Genomic DNA, 14,555 nt, shown 5'->3' with positions numbered 1-14,555 from the left:
TGTATAATTAGTTAATATTTTTTAAATGTTTTGGTGATATAGAGGGCCAGATAGTAAGTACTACAGAAATGATCTTTTATAGTGTGGGTGCTACATACGTTCCATGGGATAGGACATCTAAATATGTATATGTAACAAAACACTTGACAAAAACCATATTTGTTATAGAAACAGTGCAAGTTCTGAGGGGCAACGGCCATCTATTTGTGAAATGTTTGCACTGGGTCTAGTACTGCGGGGCCCTGGTCTGTGACTAAGGTCTTCTGGTGCTACCACAATACAAATAATAAGAAATAATAGTATGGATCCAGAAGCATCCAAAAAGTGCTAGACGCAGTACAATAAAAAGGATAGCACAGTCCCTGGCCCCTGAAGCTTGGTCTGAAAGTACCCAGTTCTCACACTTGCTTGGCCTGACTTTGCTCATCATGAAACCTTTTGTTTTGCTAAATGTTTTCTTTTGTTTCATATTAACATGGCAAATGGTTGCTGAGTTAGCCAAACTGCAGCATTGGTTGAAACTGACTAACACTAAAGGGCAAATTCTGCTTTTATTCCTGGCCCAAGTTCAGCAATTCACTTAAGCATGCACTTGGTTTTAAGCATGTCTGTAAGTCCAACTGAAGTCAATAGGATTTATACACATGCTTAAGTGCTTTGCTGAATTGGGACCCCTGCCAGTAAGGACATGTGTCTCATCTCATTAACAAAAAGAGCAGGAGTTAGTCCTAAGTAGTTGATTATAAGCAGTATGTACCGGAGGGAGGAGGGAAGGGGGAAATAAGAGGGAGAGTAAAGGCTATTTTTGATCTTTTTATGCTTCAAAATAAAACAACAAAAGCATATAGGGAAATGTGACTTTCCATTAACAAAATGTTTATTCTGTGCAGTATCATTCTTTTGTTTTTTAATGTATGTTTTGTATGTTTAATGTTTAATGTTTTGTTTTTTAATGTTTTTTTGTATGACCCTCATTCAGTAATTCTGCTCTCAACCTGACAAGCTCATTTAACTGTGCTTTCTTTGCTCCTGTGTCATCTGATGTTCAGTTTAAGTTAAGTTTGAAAAAAAAAAAATGCCATGGATTAGAGCTGAACAAATCGTTCAAAAACAAATCGTTATTCAAGAAATTTCGGGCCCGTATAGCTCCCACTGAAGTTATTGGAACAACATCAATTTACACTGAACTAGCCCTTACTTTCTTATTTGCTTGTAGAATAACCACAAGCAGTTTCCTCAGGTTTGCCATTAAAAATGATTTGATAACTTGGCTTGCCAATTTTATTAATTCTATTTATTGCTCGCAAGGAACTTCCTCAATAAGCAATTTTCAATAATTGGTATGTGAGCTATATTTGGTTAGTTGTGATTGGTAGACTGAGTCAGGTAATATTGTTTTTGATGAGCATGAATGTACTTCTAGTGTGAACACTAACTAGTATAAGTAAATTTAAAAAGGGCTTTCTGCAAATCACTGAGCATGGGACTTTGAAATTCTCTTTCTGTGAACTTTTGTACCCATTAAAGATGACTAATCAAATATTTGTGGAAAGCAAGCAGAAGGGACAAAAATGGCCAAAGTCAATTAATTAATAAATTCTAAGTATTATTTGTGGGGGAAGCTGAACATTATTGCTCCAGCTGCAGTTATGATCTTGCTTAAAAATTTCATATAAGTGAATAATTTATTAGCAAAAGTTTAAGTTGTAGTGGGACTTACATAACAATACACAGTATTGCAAAGCATAACATTAGGCAAAATATGAAGGCCATGAAAAACAATTAAATGTAATACTTAGAAAATTAATTTTGCCTAATTTCAAATCCATTAAACCATCATGGCTCAAAACATCACTCTCGATTACTTGATTCACATTCTGCAAAGGAATGACTGGGACAGTGGGGAAGAGAAACAAAAGATGCAATGGAGAGAGAGAGAAATCCAATGAAAAAAGTAGGATGAGACTGGAGTGGGCAGATTGGGGGCCAGTAGGAAGACGGCAGGGGAGAGAAAGGAATGAAAAAAAAAGGATCAGAAGGTAGAGCAAAAAAATGGAATGAAAAAATAAAGACAGTCCTTCAAGCCATATACAAGGCAGCCTTCTCTGTAAGTTGTCTTTTATCACTAATATATTGTAGGAAATTCTCTGTGGCTAGGGAAAAAAAGGGGGCTTTGAGTGAACACTTGACAAAAACCCACAGGTTAAATTTACAGGAAAAATAGTTTGTGAACTTGAACTAGTCTTGCAAACTTTGCAATCCAAAAATTGACTTCAAAAATTAGATACACCTCAAGTTACCCAACCCTACTTAGGCATGTTTTGATTTTTTAAAATACAGAATTAAATCTTAACTTCTTTTCATAATAACGTCCAAATGAAAGCAGCAACCCCTGCTGAAAGCCGAAGACTGTACTTGATTGCTGTTTTTCATCATTTCCCTTCCAAATTGTTTATATTTCTAAAGGTGAAAGTCAGAGGTGATTAAAAGAATAAAGCTCCATAGTGATTATTTTTTTCATCTCAGGAGCTATTTAAAACATTACTTTCTGTTATGTTGTCTTTTTTAAGTTACTGGAGCAGTTGTAATACATGATGGTAATAGAGATGTAACTTAACATACCTTCTGTAGCTTTTATTTTCAGAAACCTGAAGAACTGAGCCGGAGAACTGAAAATGAGTAATTTACGCAAGACCAACAATGCAAGTTTTCACTAAACACCTGCTCATCTGGTGTTGTTTACTTGTACAAATTTGCCTGAATTAATTGCAGTGCCACTCATGGCACTAAAATTAACCGTCTGCTAGTGTTTCCATTGTAAGCATTTAGTTTCAGAAGTCTATAAATTGGGTGTAAAATTCTCTCTGAACTGAAGTATGCAGGACTAGCTATTCAAAATGTTGCATGGCTAAAAACATATACTTGAGCAGTATTTTTCAGCTGATATTCAAAGAATTAACTGTATGGTGCATATTCAAGTAAAAGGATCATTCATACAGGTACCAACAACTGTGCATTATTTAACTGGGTCTATCAGCGCTGTATGAGACGAGGTGGGATTGCAAACAATATTTGTAGATGCAACTTCAATTCCGGTCAAGCAATATTTGACATTGGCAACTTATGATTAATGATGAGGAAACTGCAAAATGTTCAGAAATTTGGTACTTTGCATAAGCATGTTAAAGTTTGGATACTATTTATCCAAACCTCTAAACCTTTTAAGGCCCCCTGACCTGCTTAACAATTTATCTAGTCACTGCTTCTCTTGCGCTTGTAGCAGAAGATGATGTTAACCAGTCACATCAGGAAAAGATATCTGATACTAGTGGATACTTTAATCTAGCAGACAAAGGCACAATAAGACCTAGTGACTGGAAATTAAAGTCAGCAATGTTCAAACTGGAAATAACGTGTAAGTTGTTAATAGTGAAAGTTAACCATTGGAACAGATAGTAGAGGAATGCAGTAAATTCTCTACCTCTTGCAGTGTTTAAATCAAGATTTGGTATCTTTAAATATATGCTATAGTTCATCCACAAATCACTTGCTACATGCACGAACCACTTGATGAAATTCTATTTTGTGTTATACAGGAGGTCAAATTAAATTATCATAACATTCTCTTCTGGTTTTGAAACCTAGGACACCTCTTCTTCAGAAAAGGCTCTACGCTCCAATCTCCAGCCAATTGAGATACATCTTCAATGGAGAATGAATCCAAACTCTTCTGCAGCAGCCATCAAGAGAAAACTTTGGAGTAGCCATTGCCATCCATATGGGAGATTTCACTGCCCTCCTCACACTATCCAGAACACGTTTTTGGGCTATGTGGTGTCCCTATTTCACCTGAAAATATATTTGAAGAAAAACTCTAACATGCCAGATATGGCAACAACAGGGTCCTACTGCTCCTTCATAGAATCATAGAGTTGGAAGGGACTTCAGGAGGTCATCTAGTCAACCCCCTCCTCAAAGAAGGACTAACCTCAGCTAAATAATCCCAGAGAGGGTTTTGTCAAGCTGCAGTCTACCATCTCTCTAGGTTACCCATTCCAGTGCTTCACCACCCTCCTAGTGAAAAACTTTTTCCTAATCTCCAACCTAGATCTCTCCACTGCAATTTGAGACCGTTGCTCCTTGTTCTGTCATTTGCCACCACTGAGAACAGCCTAGCTCCATCCTCCCTGGAACCCCCTTTCAGGTAGTTAAAGGCTGCTATCAAATCCCCCCCTCATTCTTCTCTTCTGCAGACTGAACAAGCCTAGTTTCCTCAGCCTCTCCTCATAAGTCATGTCCTCCAGCCCCCTAATCATTATTGTTTCCCTCTGCTGGACTCTCTCCAACTTGTCCACATCCTTTTTGTAGTGGGGGGCCCAAAACTGGACACAATACTCCAAATGCGGCCTCACCAATGCCGAAAGAGGGGAATAATCATTTCCAGCGATCTGCTGGCAATGCTCCTACTAATGCAGCCCAATATGCTATTAGCCTTCTTGGCAACCAGGGCACACTGCTGACTCATATCCAGCTTCTTATCCACTGTAACCCCCAGGTCCTTTTCTGCAGAACTGCTACCTAGCTCATCGGTCCCCAGTATGTAGCTGTGTATGGGATTCTTCTGTCCAAAGTGCAGGACTTTGCACTTGTCTTTGTTGAACCTCATCAGATTTCTTTTGGCCCAATCCCCCAGTTTGTTTAGGTCTTTCTGTATCCTATCCCTACCTTCCAGGGTATCTACCACTCCCCGCAGCTTAGTGTCATCTGCAAACTTGCTGAAGGTGCAAACTACCCCATCCTCTCGATCGTTAATGAAGATGTTGAACAAAACCGGCCCCAGCACCAACCCCTGGGGCATTCCGCTTACATGGAGCCATTGATCACTATTCATTGATCCCTATGCTCTAGCCAGTTCTCTATCCATTTTATAGTCCATTCATCCAACCCATACTTCTTTAACTTGCTTATAAGAATACTGAGAGAGACTGTAACAAAAGCTTTGCTAAAGTCAAGGTATATCATGTCCACTGCTTTCCCCACATTCACAAAACCTGTCACCTCTTCATAGAAAGCAATCAGGTTGGTCAGGCATGACTTTCCCTTGGTGAATCCATGTTGACTGTTCCTGATCACCTTCCTCTCTTCCAAGTGCCTTAAAATGGATTCCTTGAGGACCTGCTCCACCATTTTTCCAGGGATTTAGGTGAGACTGACCGGTCTGTAGTTCCCTGGATCCTCTTTCCTCCCTTTCTTGAAGATGGCCACTATATTTGCTTTTTTCCAGTCATCAGGAGCCTCCCCCAATTGCCACGAGCTTTCAAAGATAATAACCAATGGCTCTGAAATCACATCAGCCAACTCACTCAGCACCCTTGGGTGCATTGCATATGGCCCCATGGACTTGTGTATGTCTAATCTTTCTAAATAGTCTTGGACCTGTTCCTTCAGCACTGTGGGATGTTCACCTCCTTCCCATTCTGTGCCACCCAGTGCAGGAGTCTGGGAGCTGACCTTGTCTGTGAAGACAGAGGCAAAAAAGGCATTGAGTACCTCAGCTTTCTCCACATCCTCTGTCACTAGGTTGCCTCCCCCATTCTGTAAGGGGCCCAACACTTTCCCTAATCTTCCTCTTGTTGGTAACATATCTGTAGAAACCCTTCTTGTTCCCCTTCACGTCCCTTGCTAGCTGCAACTCCAATTGTGCTTTGGCCTTCCTGATTTCATTCCTGCATGTTCGAGCAGTATTTTTATAATCCTCCCTAATCATCTGACCAAGCTTCCACTTCTTCTAAGCTTCTTTTTTGTGTTTAAGTTCACCAAAGACTTCTTTGTTAAACCAAGCTGGACACCTACCATATTTGCTATTCTTTCTGCACATCGGGATGGTTTGTTCCTGTGCCCTCAATAAGGTTTCTTTAAAATACAGCCAGCTTTCTTGGATTCCTTTCCCCCCTCATATTAGCCTCCTAGGGGATCCTGCCCATCAGCTCCCTGAGGGAGTCAAAGTCTGCTTTTCTGAAGTCCATGGTCCATATCCTGCTGGTCTCCTTTCTTCCTTTTGTCAGGATCCTGAACTTGGCCATCTCATGGTCACTGCTGCCTAGGTTTCCACCCACTTCTACTTCCCCTACCAAATCTTCCCTGTTTGTGAGCAGCAGGTCAAGAGAAGCACGGCCCTTAGTTGGTTGCTCCATCACTTGCACCAAGAGGTTGTCTGCAACATTATCCAAAAACTTCCTGGATTGTTTGTGCTCTGCTGTATTGCTCTTCCAGCAGATGTCAGGATGATTGAAGTCCCCCATGAGAATCAGGTCCTGTGAACTAGAAACTTTCCCTAGTTGACTGAAGAAATCCTCATCTACCTCGCCTCCTGGTCTGGTGGCCTGTAACAGACACCCACCACGATATTACCCTTATTGTTCTTGCTTCTAAGCTTAACCCAGAGACTCAACTGGCTTATCTCCAGTGTTATACTGGAGCTCAGAACAATCATAAAGCTCTCTTACATACAGTGCAATTCCTCAACCCTTTCACCCCTGCCTGTCCTTCCTGAACAGTTTATATCCATCCATGACAGTGCTCCAGTTGTGTGAGTTACTCCACCAAGTCTCAGTTATTCCAATCATGTCAAAGTTTCTTGACTGTGCCAGGACTTTCAATTCCTCCTGCTTGTTTCCCAGGCTTGTTGCATTTGTATATAGGCACTTGAGATAACTAGAATTGCCCTACTTTCTCAGTATGAATCAGGAGGCCTCCCTGCTGCATCCTCCTCCTTCTGCTTCCTTGTGGTGTCCCACTTCCCCACTTACCTTCGGGCTTAGTTCTCCGTCCTCCATCGAACCTTGTTTAAAGCCCTCCTCACTAGGTTAGCCAGGTTATTATGATAGTTTCTTCTCATAGAATCATAGAAGATTAAGGTTGGAAGGAACCTCAGGAGGTCATCTAGTCCAACCCCCTGCTCAAAGCAGGACCAACCCCACTAAATCATCCCAACCAGACTGTCAAGCTGGGCTTTAAAAACCTCTAAGGATGGAGATTCCACCTCCTCCCTAGGTACACATTTCAGTACTTCAGCACCCTCCTAATGGAAAAGTGGATATTTCCTAATATCCAACCTAGACGTCCCCTACTGCAACTTGAGAACATTGCTCCTTGTTCTGTCATCTGCCACCACTGAGAACAGCCTAGCTCCATCCTCCCTGGAACGCCTTTCAGGTAGCTGAAGGCTGCTATCAAATCCCCCCTCACTCTTCTCTTCTGCAGACTAAATAAGCCCAGTTCCCTCAGTCTATCCTCATAAGTCATGTACTCCAGCCCCCTAATAATTTTCATTGCTTTTCACTGGACTCTCTCCAATCTGTCTAATGCAACTAATGCAGCCCAATATGCCATTAGCCTTCTTGGCAATAAGGGCACACTGTTGACTCATATCCAGCTTCTTGTTCATTGTAACCCCCGATCCTTTTCTGCTGAATTACTGCCTAGCCAGTCAGTCCCCAGTCTGTAGCAATGCATGGGATTCTTCCGTCCTAAGTGCAGGAGTCTACACTTGTCTTTGTTGAACCTCATCAGATTTCTTTTGGCCCAATCTTCCCATTTGTCTAAGTCACTCTGTATCCTATCCTTACCTTCCAGTGTATTTACCACTCCCCCAACTTAGTGTCATCTGAAAACTTGCTGAGTGTCATCATCCAGACCATTAATGAAGATGTTGAACTTGCTGAATCCACTTGATTCCAGATAGATATTGAGCTGTTGATCACTACCAGTTGAACCCGATGATCTAGCCAGCTTTCTATCCACCTTATAGTCCATTCATCCAACCCATACTAATTTAACTTTCTGGCAAGAATACTGTGGGAGACCATAACTAAAGCTTTGCTAAAGTCAAGGTATCTCTCATATACTGCTTTCCTTGCATCCACAAAGCCAGTCATCTCATCATAGAAGGCAGTCAGGATGGTCAGGCATGATTTGCCTTTGCTGAATCCATGCTTACTATTCCTGATCAGTTTCTTCTCCAAGTGCTTCAAAATGGATTCCTGGAGGTCCTAAACCATGATTTTTCCCTGGACTGAGGTGAGGTTGACTGGTCTGTAGTTTTCTAGATCTTCCTGGGCACTATATTTGCCTTTTTCCAATTGTCTGGGACCGCTCCCTATCTCTACAAGTTTTCAAAGATAATGGCCAATGGCTCTTCAATCACATCAGCCAACTCCCTCAGCACCCTTGGATGCATTGCATCTGGCCCAAGGACATGTGCATATCCCGCTTTTCTAAATAGTCCTGAACCTGTTCTTTCACCACTGCAGGCTTCTCATCTCCTCCCCATATTGTGCTGCCCAGTGCAGTAGTCTGGGAGCTGACCTTGTCCGTGAAGACAAAGGCAAAAAAAAGAATAGAGTAATTTAGCTTTTTCCACATTATCTGCCACTAGGTTGCCTTCCCCATTCATTACAGGGCCCACACTTTCCCTGACTTTCTTCTTATTGCTAATATACCTGTAGAAACCCTTCTTGCTACCCTTCATATCCCTTGGTAACTGTAACCTCAGTTGTGCTTTGGACTTCTTGATTTCACCCCTGCATGCTCAAGCTATATTTTACACTCCTCCCTAGTCATCTGTCCAAGCTTCCACTTCTTGTAAGATTCCTTTTTGTGTTTAAGCTCACTGAAGATTTCTCTGTTAACCCAAGATAGTCGCCTGCCATATTTGCTATTCTTTCTTCACATCGGAATGGTTTATTTCTGTGCCCTCAATAATTTTTCTTTAAAATACAGCCAGCGCTCCTGGACGTATTTTCCCCCTCATATTAGTCTTCCAGTGGATCTTGCTTATCAGTTCCTTGAGGGAGTCAAAGTCTACTTTTCTGAAGCCCAGAGTCCATATCCTGCTGTTCTCCTTTCTTCCCTTTATCAGGATCCTGAACTTGACCATGTCCTATGCTTTTACAATAATGGTGCACTAGTATGCACAGCATACTACCCTGAGGCTGTGCAAATTTTAAGGGGTTCAGAGATACAAGACACTTACTCTACTGCAGGACTCGCAGGTGGAAACTGGCCAGGACAGAACTGGCTAAGAAGGGGCACAGCTAATGTGACTAGGGATATAGTGGACTCAGCACATCCCACAAACGCCTCAGCTAAATGGGCTATTATGGATTCCATGCTGCACTTTGCATCTTTGGATGGCAATGGGGCAAACAAATGCCAACCAGGGGTGACATCAGGCCCAAGAATAGCTGCTCTTTCTGGTGGAGATGGGTGCAATTAGCATGTCCCTGTGCTGGTCAGGAAATATTGATCCAAATGCAGGAGAACCCAGACACCAAACATAAGATAGAGGAAGGCATCAAGAAAGGAAAGATTGTGAAAAGAAACTAGACCTTTCTCAACCTCTAAATGTTTACATACAGTGTGAAAGATGTACTGAGCCTTGGGTTGGTTCTGATTTGGTCCGAACTGCTTCACCTATCCCTAGTCATAGTGAAAAACAGAGTGAGAGAGAGAAAAGATATTTCCAATAATTTTATAGAGGATATTAGGAATGCCTGCTACTGCTCATATTAGCTGCTAAAATAGCTCTTTGAACTTGGATTAAATGAAATACCCTTCAAAGCTCCAGAAGGCACATTGTCACAGATCCTAAAAGATGCAATGGTAAAAGTAATTAGACATTTGAAAATAATGTTGCTACATATTTATTGACCTTATCCAATTCCCAATGAAATTAATGGGCATTGGAAGTTTACTACTAATTCAGGGCTTGACCCAGACATATACACATAGGGGACTCTCCTTGCACTCTTAAATAATTCCATTTCAGGGCAAGCTTGTTCGATATAAATCTGAGGGGAGATAATAGACCAGAGCAGTGCTCTCACATATTTCCTCCATCTGAACCCAACATGGATCCAGAAACGTATCCCTGGCCTCCTCACAACACTTTTCCTAGGTTTTGGGTCAAGATCTACATCCATAGCCCCACCTACCTTCGTGGGAAAAGGGAATACAGATCTGGTGATCCAATTTGGGCCCATAACTTATGTAAATTACCTCAGTGCACTGAGCACATGCTGCAGATAGCAAAGGGAGAGGAATGTAGTTAAATGCTCATGACTTCCATGTAAGGAGTGTGCTGAGAAGAGGTGTGACTGGAACTGCACACTAAAAGACTCCAAAGAATCCCCAGGAGGAAGAGAGTGAACAACGACAAGCAAACAAACAGGGTTCCTCACTGCCACACACATTTTAGGGCTCATAGGTCCCCAGCAATTTTGGATAAGACATGGTTTAGGCTAAAATCCTTAGCATCTAAGGATTGAGTAAAGCCTGCAGGATTTGGCCCCAGAGTCATATCCAAACCCTAACAACTTTTCAGCTGTTTGTTTTCCATCATCCACTAAGGACCCAATCTTGCCATTCATGTCAGTGGGTTTGCAGGGTCTCCAGGATCCTGTGGAAATCGGTGCATCTATACTATTTCCACTTTGAGGGACTAGTAAGAGTCTTTAGAAACCTGTTTTGCTGGCCTTGATGTACCAGCTTTACTCACACTTGGCACCACTTTCCTAAGACAACTGTGCCTTTTTCTATCCATCAGGCTGCCCTTGTTAAATACCTGAAGGCCTCCATCATTACTCTAGAGACAATACATCCTGACGGTTCTTCTCCTTTGCTATTCCCAGCTGCTACTCACATCTCCTACTCCTATTTCTTCTTGAAGCCAGTGGGAGTACTCAAGAACTTAAAATTATGCACATACTTCAGTGCTTTCCTGGATCAGAACCCTATTTAAATTCCTAACCATGAGCATAGGGGATCAAAAAAATATTGATCCACTTCATAAATCCATATTTAGGCACTGTGGTGAGGGAGGCCTGTTCCGCCCCTCCACAGGTCTTGCGCTCTTTTTGGCTACGCTGGTGGTATGGCTGGGTGGGAGCAGGGGGAGGGGCTAGTCCTGCCCTCTACTCTGGGCCCCAACCCAGGGAGTGAGGAGTAGCCTCAAACTGATTGGTTGATGAGGGCTACTACCTTCCCTGGGTCACCTGTCCTTGGCCCCACTGCTCACGGTCCGGTCCCTGAAACCAGGGTGAGGGTTTTCCCCCCTTCCACACTGCGGGTCTCTCTGTCCCTGTGATTCTCCCCCTGTTTGGGTGAGGTCACTCCACATCTACTCCTTTGCTTAGTTGTCTGAGCGATCAGGTCCTCCTTCAGGCCTCTGTGACTGACTCTTGGCCCTACCAGGATGGGCTTCTCCTTAATTCCAGTACCTTTGATGTTGTGGTAACAACAGTAATCACTCTAAGCTCTCTGCTCCCGGGCCGGGCCGGGCCGGGCCGGGCCGGGCCGGGCCGGGCCTGGCCTCTCAACTCCCTTCCAGCTGCCCGACAGGGAGGCTTTTAACTGCTGGGGCAAGCTCCTTAATTGGACTCAGCTGGCCTAATTGGCCTAATTGACTTGGAGTAACCCCAGCTGAATCACCCAGGGAACGAGGATTTGTTGATCCTGGGGCTAATATATATCCCCTCCAATACTATCCTATAGCCATCAGGTCTGGCCCTGTCACAGCACCTAAATAAAAGCTTTCATTTGGGTGCCTAAATATGGATTTAGGAACTTAACCTTGGCACCCATATTTGAAAACATTGCTTATGGTATATAGGGCACCCCCTCCCTTCTGACAATAAAACTCTGAAGTCATTTACTTCTCACTCCCTACTAACAGAGCAGCTTCCCTTTAGCGCTCTCTCTCTCTCTCTCTGTTTTTAAATAAATTACTCTAGAAAAAGAACATGGATCTAAAATGAAGGGGGAAAATGTAAACTTGATTTGAAAACAATTAATTCAAGAGGTCATGAACTCTTGAACTCTCATACAAAAGGACAAAGATTACACTTGCATGATACCAGGCTCGAGAATCCTTTATGGAATACACAGCAGTAAAAGTTTACCTTGGAATGATCTTTGCATGTGTAACCCATGCCTGCTTGGTGTGGTACTCTGTCCCCCTCTACTGGCATCTAGTCCAGCTCAAGACTGATGAGTCTGCTAGACCCTGGGCTAAGAGCCATGTGACTTTTAGCTCATGCAGTAGAGACTCATATGCTCATAAGCTTCAGAGGTCCCAGTTTTGATCCCATCTGCTGACAACTGGGATCTGTTGGCATTACACATGTTTCTTACATTAAACTTTAAATAACTTGTATTGTCCATGCATGATTCTGTCTCTTGAGAATGGGCTACAAGAGATTCACCCATCCAAACCAAAAACTGTAGGTAAGTAATAAAACAATTTAGTTTATTAAGCAAACATGGTTGTTACTGGTACAGTATGTTCTGACAATCATTCATATTTTCTTAAAGTAAAACCCAGATTTTAATTTTTGCTATTTTTAGTAGACTGTTAATCAAGTGATATATTTATAATTTTATTCCATAGACCATTTTAATGTACAATGACATTTGTTCCTGTATTTGGCTAGACTGGGAAAGCAAATATCTGTCATAACTCACTACCATAGGACCAGAATGTATACTTAGCTCAGTGAACATTAGTCACTAGAGTGATCTCAATGACTGTTCACCAGTATGAGTAAGGTAGTCACAATCTGGCTCTTAATGGTATTCTTTTCTCAAAATGAGTCCAGACCATTATGACGTGGAAGCTTATTGTTTCAAACAAAATGAACGGTGTCAATATGAGGTTAGTATGTCGAAATCTGTGATTAATAAACAAAACCAAATAGTCCCCTACTGTATATTCACCTGTGCAGGAGGCTATCAGTCAGTTGAACTAATTATAACTGGGCTCTGTTTATGAAAACATTTAATTATGAGGCAGGTAAGTGCTTTTATGATTGCTTAAACTAGGTAATGAAGTGTATGGCGCATAAATATTAGTGTACTTATGGACATACGGTATTAACAACCATAACAGTAAGGAGTAGTGTTAGCATTTGATTTTTTTTTTAAGAGGCTGTTGAATTGCTTAGTGAGCACAGGACCTGAAGCTGCACCTCCTTCCTCTTCCTCCAGTTCAGCTGGACTAGGTGAGTTTGACTGGAAATATGATAAAACTGATTTTTTATTAATCAGCTTATACCTCATGTGTCCTTGCATACAGTGATAAGTGACCTTCTAGGTGATGGTGGCATTGTAGCCCTCCAACCTGAGATTCAGTATCAGATTGGAGCCTAAGAACAGTAGATCCCAGGAGTGTTGTAGCATAGTTGTTAGGCTCCATGGTGGGTAGGTCTCTTAGGGACACTGCAGCAGTGGTAGCGAAGCCATATTTGTTCTGATATGGGAAGTGGCCATTAACAGATTGCAATCAGGACAACCAGCCAGTCTGAGACTACCAACACAAACGAGAAGAGGAGAAAGGAGGGGAAACAGGTGATATTCCATATTTCAACTCTGTAAACATTCCCAAATTAAAGAAGTTATCTCAACTAGTGAGCAATTAAGATATTCAAGATATTCAATTTAGATATTTCTTTGGTAGGGAAGTGGTCACTGACAACAGCTGGATTAAACTGATTTCTCCTTTGTGTTGTAAAGATAGTGTAGACAAGGAGGCACAAGCAACTAGGGGCACAAGCAGCCTGCCAGCCCACCAAATGTATGATACTGAGGCCAGCAGAGAACAAAACAGGTCATGTGGTTGTTGAAGAAACATCTAAGCAGTCAAAACTTTTGTAACTAAAAGAAGTTACTTGAACATGAGTGGTTACAAAGAGACCAGAATTCAGCCGTATTGAGACAGTCTGTGTAGGTGCTTAAGCAATGTGAAAGGTGTTCCTTGCTTTCATTAGTGGTTGACACAGGATTCCATCATGCCTTAAGTTTTGGTGTAAATGGATATTTATCCCCTCTTCCCCAAGGCATTTATTTACCTTTTACACAGGTACTTATGATTAGAGCTGGGTGAAAAAATTACATCCACATTTTAAACAACATTGTTTGGCTATATTTACGCTATTCCCAATATTTTGAAGGGAAATACAGAGATATTATGGTCAATTAACTACTGTGGGTGTTAAATGTCCAGTCACTGATGGTGCCAACTCTGTATAGAAACCACTTCACCAGCCACTAAAGTCCAACCACTTTGAATGGAACAAGATAGCTGTTTAACAGCAAATAAAAACACACAGTCCTCAGACTATGGGGGTGGCAGAACTAATGGGATGATCTTCCAAAAGTGATGAGTTGCTCCCACTTTTTCTAAGCTCTTTGACCTTTTCTCAAATAGCAGCAGTGAGAAGTGGCCATTACGCCTAACTCTCCACATTTTGAGCAGTGCTATATTACACAAGAGTGTTACAAAAGTGAAGTGAATTGCAAATAAAACCACAGGGGAGATATAGGTAAATAGAAAGTAACCACTCACTTTAGAATTTGGCCAAGGATATTAGAAACAACATCCTAACATCATTCTGGAGCATTGATTCCACAGTGAGTTAGAGGGAAGAGTTTAACATGCTAAATCACATTCAACCAGTAGATGATCCAGTGAAAGAGAAATTCATCTGTAATTAAGACAA

This window comes from Emydura macquarii, unplaced genomic scaffold (assembly GCF_026122565.2).
Source record: "Emydura macquarii macquarii isolate MOO-44397 ecotype Brisbane River unplaced genomic scaffold, CSIRO-AGI_Emac_v2 contig_1045, whole genome shotgun sequence".
Taxonomy (NCBI): domain Eukaryota; kingdom Metazoa; phylum Chordata; order Testudines; family Chelidae; genus Emydura; species Emydura macquarii.
This window is presented reverse-complemented; position numbering follows the sequence as displayed.